This window comes from Erpetoichthys calabaricus, chromosome 18 (assembly GCF_900747795.2).
Source record: "Erpetoichthys calabaricus chromosome 18, fErpCal1.3, whole genome shotgun sequence".
Classification (NCBI taxonomy): domain Eukaryota; kingdom Metazoa; phylum Chordata; class Cladistia; order Polypteriformes; family Polypteridae; genus Erpetoichthys; species Erpetoichthys calabaricus.
Genome location: NC_041411.2, coordinates 54,055,323 through 54,067,632, shown reverse-complemented (window position 1 = coordinate 54,067,632; position 12,310 = coordinate 54,055,323). Strand labels below are relative to the sequence as shown.

Here is a 12,310-nt window from a genome sequence, read left to right as displayed (position 1 = left end):
ATTCTTGTTCTTCTTCTGTATACAATTTTGAATACTAAATGTTAGAAAATGCAGTAACTGTGGTTTCCTTGCTTCATAAATTTCCTATTCATAAGTGTAAAGTTCAGAATGTTAGACCCTCTATTACATCTTTGTGTATGGACATTAATTATGCTAGAAATAGCTTTAAAAAACGGAAAATACACTAAAGCAATTAAAACGTGTAAGATTCTGAGCTGCTTCATTAACAATTTGTAATGCTATTATCTACATCCGTCTTTCTTGTAATAAGTTAGTTGTTGCTATTCTCCTATGTAATTTAGCCTTCATCGATATACCCTTGTATTGATGTAATCTGATATCAACATAATAAAAAATACCGATGGCTTTGGAGGGCACACTTTACACCCATCCAGTGTCAGTCGTGCTCTCCTAATTCTATTCCTAATTCGACACCTCGATTACATTGTTTTGCTTTATAATTAGCATGCCGTTCACTCTTTAAGATAAAAAAATGTGGACAAATGTTAAAAGAAACACACCACCAAATGCTAATAGGGTGTTACGAAATAAATTACACACATACATTAATCCATTAACCCAAAGTCGTAAGATGCTGTGATTTTTACGATTAAACCACAAGATTACAAAGTATTGCAACTAAAAATTATTTACTTGCAAAAAGCTGTACATGTCCATTATAAAGTTCACAGACACAAGTCGCATTTCATTTCGCTCCCTCTTCATTTGACTGGAATTAAATTTTTCAGGCGACACATCTTCCAAGACGTTATAAAATTCAAAAGTTTCCATCTTTTCCAGTAACAAGTCCACTTACAGACGGAGATAAACGACAACACAAAAATGACTCACAAGCACAAGTCAAACCTGATGAATGACGTGTGTCGTAAAACATTAGACATGCGCAGAACAAATCGGGCAGTGTCGTGAAATTAATTTTAATTAAGCAGAGAGCGTGTGTGCAAGACAAATCGGATGGGGACTCGTGTCGCAAAGTAAAAAAAACGCAGATCGTGCAGGGTCGTAATAGTAAAGCTCTGCGCATGCGTGCGCATGTGCGCGCAAATCGGGTAGGCACCGCAGATCGGGTAGCGACAGGGGCTTTGAAGCCTCAGACATGCATAGTACTGAGCTCATGACGGGGCTCCAAAACCTCAGACATGCGTAGTACTGAGATCATGACGGGGCTCTGAAGCCTCAGACATGCGTAGTACTGAGATTGGATCATGATCGGGTCACTGGTTACTAAATCTTTGTGAAGCTTCAGCACACTCAAAGACATTGACCTCTATATTTTCAGAGTCTATCTGACACTTGACTCTCTAGTTATATTTTGTAATTCGTATTGACATTACACACTTCAGTTGATATAGTTAAACTACAATTCAGGTAGTTGCTGAGAAGTAATTATTGTTCTTGTGGATTGCTGTGATTTCCTTTGTCTGATACATAGTGTCAAAGGTATATTGTCATATATCAACTTTATATATATAAAAAGATTAGGTAAATCGTGCAACCTTTTTACGGAACGCTTAATTTTGTTCAAAACCGTACGTCATATAGTATACATCTATAAATATAATTTTTTTGTCTTCATTAGGAGAATACAACAATGATACTCTCATGTCAATTAAACCAATTTAATGTGTATATGTCAAACAACATATTTCCACATCCGCCGAAGTAAGAACAGTAGTAGTAGTTCAGTTGTGCGAAGCTCGTTAATTATCCCGATTAGGTGGCTCAATGGTATCGCAACTGTCTCTCAGTAAAAACACCAGGGGTTTGAGTCGTTGATCCTCCACTTGTGAAAGGTTTTTTTTCAATTCCTCCATTTAACAATATTTTCAGCTTGGACGGATAGCGAGCGAATTGAGCTATCAAAGGAAGGTTGGGCTGCAAAGAGTTGTAAAGAGTTTCACTGTAAAACGTAATAAGCTTCATATTTGTGTGTTTGGAGACCCTGGTGTCGTACTGAATTTGTATTGTAGAAAAACAAACTACTGTGCAGCATGCCTAAATGTGTCTTTTCGTTTCTGATCGCTATACGGCACTACCAATTTGAGGACAATTCTCTATAAACAGTTTCAGCCAATCAGCGCCTTCTAAACATGCAGAATGACAGTGTGAACCTTTATTGTAGTGGCGCAGCATCTTCGTTAGAGTCAGTCATTGTCCTGTTAGACTATTTACTGTTAAGTGCTGCTTCAGGTACCATTTATAGTACAACAGGTAGCCTACGTAGTTCTTAAATTGGTATTGCAATGCACACACAAGTCTCCTAAATTATTTATTGAAATGCCTATATGTGTCGGTTTTAGGAAGTCGTAGTTTTTTACTTGTTCCCGTTATTAGGAATTATAATTTCTCAGTGTCACATATTATTCGTTACTACTCGCGAGTCCCGTATCATTGAGATTCTGTTTTATATCCTGTATAAGCAAACTTTTTAAAAGGAGCGTTAATTGAACTGACTATAGCAGACTTGTCATCTTCTTAAAATGACTTTATTGATTTGATATTGACAATTAATCATAAGGTCAAAAAACCAAGGAGGATATGAGTTTGCATGGACTGTGCTGTTTCTTTTTTTTTCATGACATTGCGTCAGTAGAGAATGCGTCAAGTTAACACTGTATTCTGTCCTAAATGACAGCGCACACGCTTTTTGATATTTCCTAAAGGCCAATGTGGCTCAGTTTGCTCATTAATATATTTTGACAGGGTATTTTAGTGAGAATGATTATAAACATATTACCCATGTTCATTTCCCATGTAGATATGTAACGTTTGGTGAGAATAAATAAAAAGTAACAACACATATAATAGTTATGTTGCATTGTTTATGATTAACAAAATTCAAAGTTTATCTGAAATGTTCTACTCATACAGTCGATTTATTCCACTTCTGAAGGTGTACATTGTCGGTATTCTCCATTGCATTTGCCCCCGAGTGTAACGTGTGCCAGTGCAACTGAGGGGTGGCAGACAAGCTCACGTAATGGGTGACAAGGCACATTCTCACCCTGATGCCGAGGCTCTTGTCATGAATATTCCCATCTTGTGCTTTTTCTCGTTCTTGCCAGTTTACTATTATTATTGGACACGTATGTAGAGGAAATGTGTTTCTTATTTTATGTCTATGAAAGGAAGGACGGTAAATCCCTGAATGAAACTGAGTGTTGATGCTTTGGGTAACAAGACAGGTAAGGAGCAGGAAACGTTAAATGTGATGTAGAAGAAGAATGTTCTCCTCAGCACCATGTATTTTGTGTGTTTAGTAAATTAGAATCTTTATAATAACTATTTTGTAACTTGCCAGTGAGAGACGCTTTGGCTTATGAACTAACAAAAAATATGTTATTCCAGGGTTCAGGAGAAATAGTGTCCAGATGAATAAAATGTAAGCTGTTTCTTGTTTTTCCCTTTCTCAGAGTGAATGTTTCAGGGACAAGGTCACAAGGCTGCAGAAAATACATGTAGTTTATGCAAAGGCGTCTCTCCTGTGCTTAGCTTCCAAAACACAGATAATGCTTAGCTCAACAGACATATTGTTTAACTTTACTGTTTTGATAAGGATGTTCTTTCTGTCTTATTAAGCATGAGATGCTGAAGTATAAAAAACCCCTCCTGGCTTTTGATCAGGGTTCAATTGAGCTGAATTTGAGATAATAAATTGATACAGTATATAGATAAGAAAAAAGAAAAGAAAAATAAATAAACAACAAGTGCACATGATACTCAGAAAATTGCTATTCTTTTTAGGTGAAAATGGCCAAAAAAAAGTGTCGAAAAAAGAAAAAAAAAAAAAAAAAAAAAAAAAACTGCAGTTACTTCAAGCTATCGTTAAATATTTAGGTCATGACATTTCTTGCGATACAAGAGCTCTCTCTAGCGGCCGTTTAACCATCATTCAAAACCTTCCAAGACCGGTCACAAAACAACAGGTTAAGTCAGCATATTTCTCTGTGGCTGCATAGCTTTTGGTGGGAATGTTTTCTTGTTGTGGAGTTGTGCTGTGTGTTTCCCGAGATGGATTATCTTTGTTTACAGTTGGCATTTGGGTCGCCACGGAAATTAGTGTTTCCTTGTTGTCGCTGACCCGGTTCCGCCTCAGACTTTTCCATGATCTGGAGGCTAGCATGTATGGCACCATGGTGAGATGAATTCCTAATTTAAAAGTAGTACCAGCTTGCGACCTGAGAAGTTGTTTGCTTGTAAGTTTTTCAGGAGGAGCACAGCCTTTACAAAATCTAGCTAACACTGCGATCTGGCTGCATGCAGTGATATAGCAGGCTGACAAGGCTCTATGTGATTTAAAAAAAAAAAAAAAAAAAAAAAAAAAAAAAAATGCATTACTCTCACTGACTATATTCTCGTCCATTCACTGTGTTCGTGGACGAAAAAGGGGGGATTAATGAATGCAGTTTTAATGCAACCACATACAGACAAACAAAGTGCTCATGAGCCCCCTAACAGTAAAGGTACCTCACGCCGTTCATTCTATTTTAGTAGAGGATTTAAGACCAGCGCTGGCAAACCGATCCAACATCAAAAACTGATTGAATCCCTCTTAATAGCTATAACTAAACCATCAAAGTTAGCGATCGTTAAATGTCAAGCTCACATAGGAAAACAAGATCCTGTCAGCAAAGGAAACGAATTAGCTGATCACTTTGCTAAACAGGCTGCATATAATAACACACCAATCTCTTTATTCCAACAGAGAAATAACCAGGACCCTGATAATCAACTTGTTTCTTTACAGAGTGCAGCCACGGACAGAGAAAAAAGAAAATGGTCCAAAGAAGGGTCCCTCTCTGATGGAGTCTGGACCCATAGGCAAACTAACAAACCTTTCCTCCCAAAGGCTTCTCTGCAGAGCAGTTCTGCAGGCGCTGTGCATTATGTCAAAAGTCTAATGTAGGAAAGGGCACCCAGGTAAGTCCAGGTAAGTCCTGCCGTTGCACCTAATCCAATGGGTCCGTTTGAACACCTCCAAATGGATTTCATTGAACTAACTCCGTCTAAAGCTTACCGTTATTGTCTAGTAATTGTTGATGTGTTCTCCCAATGGGTAGAATTTTTTTCCTTCTAAACACGCTGATGCTAAAACTGTAGCCAAAGCTTTAATCAAAGAAATTATTCCTAGGGTGGGGCATACCACAGAAATTGCAAACTGATAATGGCACCCTAAAATCTAAATTAGCAAAAATCTGTGAGCAGACAAATTTATCCTGGCCAGACACTTTGCCTCTGGCCTTAATGAGATTGAGGGGTAGAACACATCGGCTATTAGGACTGTCGCCGTTTGAAATTCTGACCGGACACCCATGCCTGTGGGCATGGTTATGGGAAATGTTAACCTGCATACTGTGGACAATGATCTTCTCTCTTGTCTTACAGGTCTCCGAGCTTCTCTGAAAGAAGTCCACGAACAGTTAACCAGGCCTGGAGGACTAATCTTCCATCTAAAGACACGCCGATTCCCTTAGGCACTTGGATCCTCGTCCGTGACACTCGGGAGGAAACATTGGCATCAGCCGAGGTGGAGAGGACCGTTCCAAGTTCTTCTATCCACACCACATGCAGTGAAAATGAAGGATTGCCCGCCTGGATTCACGCCTCACATTGCAAGAGATGGCACCCTTGATTGCTGTGCTACTATGCTTTCTTTTCCCTTGTCTACTGCCCTGGTCACCTTGACTTTCCCGTTAGGAATCACCACATCAGTGCAGGTTGATTTCCGCTCTATTATCAACTGTGGGACTGGTCGACAAGCCCAGTGGACCTGGTCTGACAAATACGTGTGTATGACTGTTACGAAGTATTATTGGGGAAGTAACTGTGACACCTGGCAATGGGTTTTTGCTAACACTGGAACTGAGAACTGGGGTTCTCAACCTTTTGAGGCCCAAAAATACGGTTTGAAAAATCGATTTCTATCATAAAAGGACATGCTTCTCATAAATGTGTTGACAACCATTGTAACCCCTTGATCATCATTTTGAAGAACTCCTCTTTACATGACTCAGGAACCTATATATTAGGGGCATATGTATCTGGAACAGACCCTTTAGGGAGATTTCTAATTAAGATTGACAATCCTGTTACTAACACCTCATTCTCCTGCACACACACCTGTCTCCCCAACTTCTGGTTCAGACTTTTCTTCTGTTAAGATTATGAATATTTCCACCCTCGTCATCCACTTTTTCATTGAAACTGGCTATGGCGATCAGAATCGATGGTTACAGTGGGTATTATATTCGGCTAAGCAAGTAAATTCAATCTGATTGCTACGCCTGTGCTATGGCCAGGCCACATTTGGCTACCATCCCTTTCCCTCTTTCTAATATTTCTGACCCTGTTGGTCTTCCTTGTCTCCTTGCCCTTTTTACCTCTCCGTCCACACCAAAAGACTCTAACTGCATTACACTTTCTCTCCTCTTTCCCCCCCCACTTCTCATATGACTCCCCCGATGTTCCAGTCTCATGAAGGCAATTATACCTGCTTCTCTAGTAATTATAGTTCCCCCCTTCCGAGGTACTAATGTTGGTCATATCCCTTCTTCCTTCTGTTCCCAGACATTCCAGGTTAACTCCACCTCATTTAATTCTACATTATCACTTTTCCCGTTGACACAGTCCACTCCGCGTGCTGATGTTTGGTGGATGTGCAGTACATTAAAATTACTTGATATTCTTCCACCTGTTTGGACTGGCACATGCACATTAACCCAACTTGTTATGCCATTCCACCTCCTCCCTTTGAATTCTCCTCGCGTGTCGTCCAGCTCTGGCCGACGTCGTCGACCCCGCTCTGCTGACCCCTCCACATTCTCTCTTCACGGCCCTGGCATTTACTTTGATTCCATTGGTGTCCCTCGTGGAGTCCCTGATAAATTTCAAGCGCGAGATCAAGTTGCTGCCGGATTTGAGTCTATTTTCCCCCAAATTACAATAAATAAAAATGTAGATTGGATTAATTACTTATATTACAACCAACAGCGTTTCCTGAATTTTACTAAAGAGGCTGTTGAAGGGATACATGAACAGCTTGATAGAACATCCCTTATGACTTGGCAAAACCGATTAGCATTAGATATGCTCCTTGCTGAAAAGGGGGGTGTATGTGCTATGTTTGGTGATGCGTGCTGCACTTACATCCCTAATAATACGGCTGCCGATGGATCAATCACCGTGCTTTGCCAGGTTTAACTGCCCTTTCAAATGAATTAGCTTCCACTTCTGGCATTTCTAGCCCCTGGGGCTGATGGCTCAGGTCAGTTTTTATTTCACTGGCCGTTGCTTTTATCATTCTGTTACTTGTGGCCTACTGTAGAGTCCCCCTAATTAGATATATTGTGTCCCAGTATTTCACTGCCTCCGTGGCCAAGGCTTATATGTTACACGAAGAATGCATGCTTCCCATTTCTTCCTCCTTTCCTTCCACTCCTTCCCCTTCTCCTACTCTTTCCCTTGTTACTCCTATGTCACCCATATTTTTGTTGGTTCAAAAAAGGGGGGAATGTAGAAGAAGAATGTTCTCCTCAGCACCATGTATTTTGTGTGTTTAGTAAATTAGAATCTTTATAATAACTATTTTGTAACTTGCCAGTGAGAGACGCTTTGGCTTATGAACTAACAAAAATATGTTATTCCAGGGTTCAGGAGAAATAGTGTCCAGATGAATAAAATGTAAGCTGTTTCTTGTTTTTCCCTTTCTCAGAGTGAATGTTTCAGGGACAAGGTCACAAGGCTGCAGAAAATACATGTAGTTTATTCAAAGGCGTCTCTCCTGTGCTTAGCTTCCAAAACACAGATAATGCTTAGCTCAACAGACATATTGTTTAACTTTACTGTTTTGATAAGGATGTTCTTTCTGTCTTATTAATCATGAGATGCTGAAGTATAAAAAACCCCTCCTGGCTTTTGATCAGGGTTCAATTGAGCTTTGCGGCAATAAGTTATACTCTTTTGAATCTCTACTTACTGCGACTCCGAATGAATAAATAAAGTGAATTGAGAAAATATTATCTGTCTGCTTTCCAGTGTGCCTTTTTCGTCCACAGTGACAGTGACTGCGGGGGATTGTGGAAGTGGAAGATGGTTTAAGAATACAGAAACGACAAAAGCTTACTCTATCTGCAATTCTATTTACATCAATGATTTACTCTGTTGTTTTGCAGTTTGGAAGATTACCCAACCCCCCCCCCCCCCCCCCCCATAACGTAGCCTTTGATAAGATGCATTCAGAAGGAAAGGATGTTGCTGACAAAGTTAGGTGCTTTTTTGAAAGTTTGGCTCCAGATGTGCTTACCCAGCTGCTCCTTCTTGTCAGTACTTGAGTGATCTTTATGTTCACCTCTGGATGAATTCGCAAAGTTTCTTTACAACTTTTTTGTCTCATTAACGCAGAAATCCCGAAGCTTTCCTAAAATTGCAGAAGACACTGTTGATGGCACTGATTCTGTTTTAAAGACAGTTGTGATTAGTTATGCAGCACACGCTTTTACTCATATTGCTTTTTGGAAATCAATAATACAAATTAGCTACAGATCTGGGAATCACTGAATAGTAAAAATGTTTAATGATAGTGTCTTGCGCATATACTGGTGTAATGACCACGTCGGCTTTAGTGAAGTGTTTCTTAGCCTCTCTGATATGATCGACATGGGGTAGAATAGATTCTGAATTGTTATAATACGTGCTACCTTACGCAAAATATGCTCATTAATTTGTTACAGATTCTAGGTGGACACGATTCCACACCAAGGAAATAGGTGCCCCATATAAATCGTTCATAATGTCTCCAAAACATATTTGTTAACTTTCTGACAAGTACTACTTAACTGTTTTATACAAAATCCTTATTTCAACATATGCAAGCCCCAATTAGGATTTGAACTCGGTTTAGCGCACCTTATCATTGTAGCAGGAACAACTGGTTTTACGCTTTGAGCCAAAGCACTTCAGCAGGCTTGTGAGTGACCAAATCGACTGCTGACTCAATGACGTCATTACGCTAGCGTGACTCAAAATCACGTGACGGGCGCATTTGAAGCACGCCTCGAAGCTGTGCTTCGAAAACTCGACACAGTGTCGAAACCCGAGTATCAAGCGGCCCATTACAAAGTTTGTATTCCCCCGTATTAATGAACCACTTACGCTGTCGCCTACTTAACTGCTCAACGTCTGGACCGCTAAGGACTGTTTTATCTAAAATAAACAATTAAATAAAACTTTACTACCTTATTTGCACCTATAGCCCCATGTGTCTGATCGGCGTCTTAACCCTGGCCGCTTACCTTGCGCACCACTGAGCCTTCCCCTTTTACTGCTTAGAAGTCAGCCGCGGTCTTTTTTTCTTTTCCTTTAAACTACGGAATCGCTGTTACGGCGACGCGGTTATTTGCTTACTAATGCCGATATCAGTTACTGTTGCTTTCTACCCTACCTCCTCGATGCTAATTTAAATACAGATAACAAGAACAGGTACAGGTACAAGTACAAGTGACTTTTCCAAGCGCACCCAGCTACTTTTGCTGTTGTGCGGGTGAAAAAAAAAACCCTTCTAAAGGGAAAAAAGCTTTAAAAATTCACACACGGTTCCTTAGCGACAACCAAAACCCGAGTTTTTTAAGAGCAAAATGTATTTTTTTTAATTTAAATCTCACACCGCAGAACAGACCAAAAACTCTCAACAGCTTCTAGCGTTTGCAAAGCACACGTCAGCCATATAGATAGATAGATAGATAGATAGATAGATAGATAAATAACCTTTATTGTGAACATAAAAGAGAAAAATATCAACATAACAATATACACAGTCAAATGACAAAAACACAAATTTCAGAATAAACAAATGAGCCATACATCAGAACACCACTACTCCCCCTTTACACTCCTCCTACTCCGCACATTAATAAGAACATGTTGTTGATGCCCACCAATACTTTTCATTCCCAGTTGAGCATCAGTTCGCCCCCTCACAGCACACAGTACCTGTCCTGTCCCCCACATTTCGTTGAACATATCTAGGTTGTTCGGTAGCTTGTGGTACATAAATTCAAGTTTCAGTGGACTTTTAATGAAAACTTTGAAAAGCAGCTGTGCGTTTGTCCCCATGAAGTTTTTTTCTTTGTTTCTCCTTGTTTTTAAGATTGCCAACTTGGCCTGTCCTAAAAGGAAATTCCCAATCATGCATTTATTGCCATTTTTTGATAATATTTATTTCCAAAGATAAAGCAAACTTTTGAGAACTCTATCCCAAAACCACTAAGAAGACCTTCAAAGGAAATGAACAACGGGCCTCAGCCTTTCACAATGAATAAAGAGGAGAAAGATGATTTCTCTTGTGTAACAGAACAGGCACTGGTCAGACTCTGCAGCTTTGAATGTGTTAAGGAATGAGTTTGTGGCTAAGGCCAAGTGTATTATCCTCCATTGCAGATCCCCAAGTCTTTTCTGCAATTGAAGTTTATAGACAGCCCTCAGTGATGGTGCAATGTTCTCAGAGAGCTGCAGTTCTTTTCTCCACAGTGTATCTGGCAACTCTGATCATAAAATGTTACTTTGACACACAAATTATACAAATCTTTTTTATAAAACAGTTCAAAATCTTTCTCAACCAGAGTACCAAGCTTGAGAAGGTGTCCAAGCCTGTCAGTGTGGTCAGGAAAATTGGGCCTCACAATAATGGTGGGCGATGCCATCTCTGCCTCTGGTGTCCCCACACCAGGGAAGTACCCAGCACACAGAGAACTGGCGCCTGACCTCCACAGTACTGTTTTTACCTGATTGATAAAAAGTTCAACCAGTCTCATTGATCCAATCTCCAAGACAGCCACTATAGGTGGACAGGGGTGTGCCAGCACTTCATGTTTGCATCAATTAAATATCTTATTTTCAAAATTACTTTGTTTAAAAGAATTGATACAAAAGATTCTGAAAGCAATAATCAGTCAGTCAGTCAGTCAGTCATTTTCCAACCCACTATATCCTAACACTGGGTCATGGGGGTCTGCTGGAGCCAATCCCAGCAGGAACAAACCCTGGGCAGGGCGACAGCCCACCTCCGGAAAGCAATAATGGACAGTCTAAAAGAGAATTCCAGACTAAAGGTTCCCCCATGAACCAAAAAATACTTTCTAGATTTAGCCTGGTTCTCCTGAGCTTTCTGTGCCAGACCTGAAGTGCGGATTGATAAAACTCAGGTAGGTCAGACCTAACAAAGTTGGCAGAGTGTAAGAAAAAAAGGTTCAGCAAAATGTAATCCCTTTACCCCTCGAAGTAAGGCAAAGGCCAGCTGTCTCCATGGCAGGTGCTCGGGGGCAGTATAAGAGTCGATGTAACACCTGCAACCTAAAGGACTCCATCCTGCTCAACAAATCAATGAGACTCTGACTGCCTTCTTCTACAGGCAGATACAGGACACTTCGCCTTACCCAATGTAGTCCATCCCAAAAAAAAATCCATAATAATGCCCTGAATGGTTCTGATGACAGATATTGGAGGGTCAACACATTGCAACTTATGCTAGAACATTCAGGCTATCAGGTTATTTATAATTAAGACTCTGCCTCGACATGAAATATCCTTTTGGAGGTACTTCCATTTGTTTAGTCTGGCTTGAACTTTTTCCACCCAGTTTGCCCTGTTTTCTTTAGCTATCCCTCCCAGTCCTAAAAACACCCCCTGGTATCTGAACACTGTCCTGTTCCACTTAAGGCCACCAGGCAGACCGATAGATCCCTATCTCTCCATTTGCCAATTAAAAATGCATTACTTTTATCCCAATTTATTTTCACAGATGACAGTTTCTCAAAGTCATCCAGGCAACGTTTCAGCGCCTTGATGTCTCCATGGTGACAGATAAACACGGTCAATTCATCTGCATATGCGACCACCTTCAGTTGTAAATTCGAGCACTGAGGGATGTTCAGACCTTGAAGATGAATTCTAAGCTGTTGCAATAGTGGCTTGATGGAGAGCGAGAAGACTATGCCAGACAGAGAGCAATCCTGACGTATCCCTCTGGATATATTGGAGGGGGCTGTTAATGTTCCATTAATTTTCACGACACTAAACACATTGTGATATAACAGTTCAATGTGTTGAATGAATGAAGGTCCAAAGCCAAAGACCTTCAGCACTGACAACAGGTAGTTGTGGTCCACTCTGTCGAAAGCCTTCTCCTGATCCAGTGATAAAAGACCTGCGTCAAACCCAAAGAGTCTGGCAGCATCAACCACATCCTGAACTAAAAAGATGTCAAAAATGCATCTGTTGGGGACACAGTATGTCT

General features: G+C 40.3%; 1 long non-coding RNA gene across 1 annotated transcript; it reads right to left on the bottom strand.

Annotated features, from left to right (window-relative positions):
- Window positions 1–879: 879 nt before the first annotated feature.
- On the bottom strand, window positions 880–9,135 carry LOC127526307 (uncharacterized). Its single transcript, XR_007933933.1, has 2 exons — window positions 9,095–9,135; window positions 880–1,110 (listed from the first exon to the last, which is right to left on the bottom strand). It is a non-coding gene; the product is annotated as an uncharacterized LOC127526307 (long non-coding RNA).
- Window positions 9,136–12,310: the final 3,175 nt, after the last annotated feature.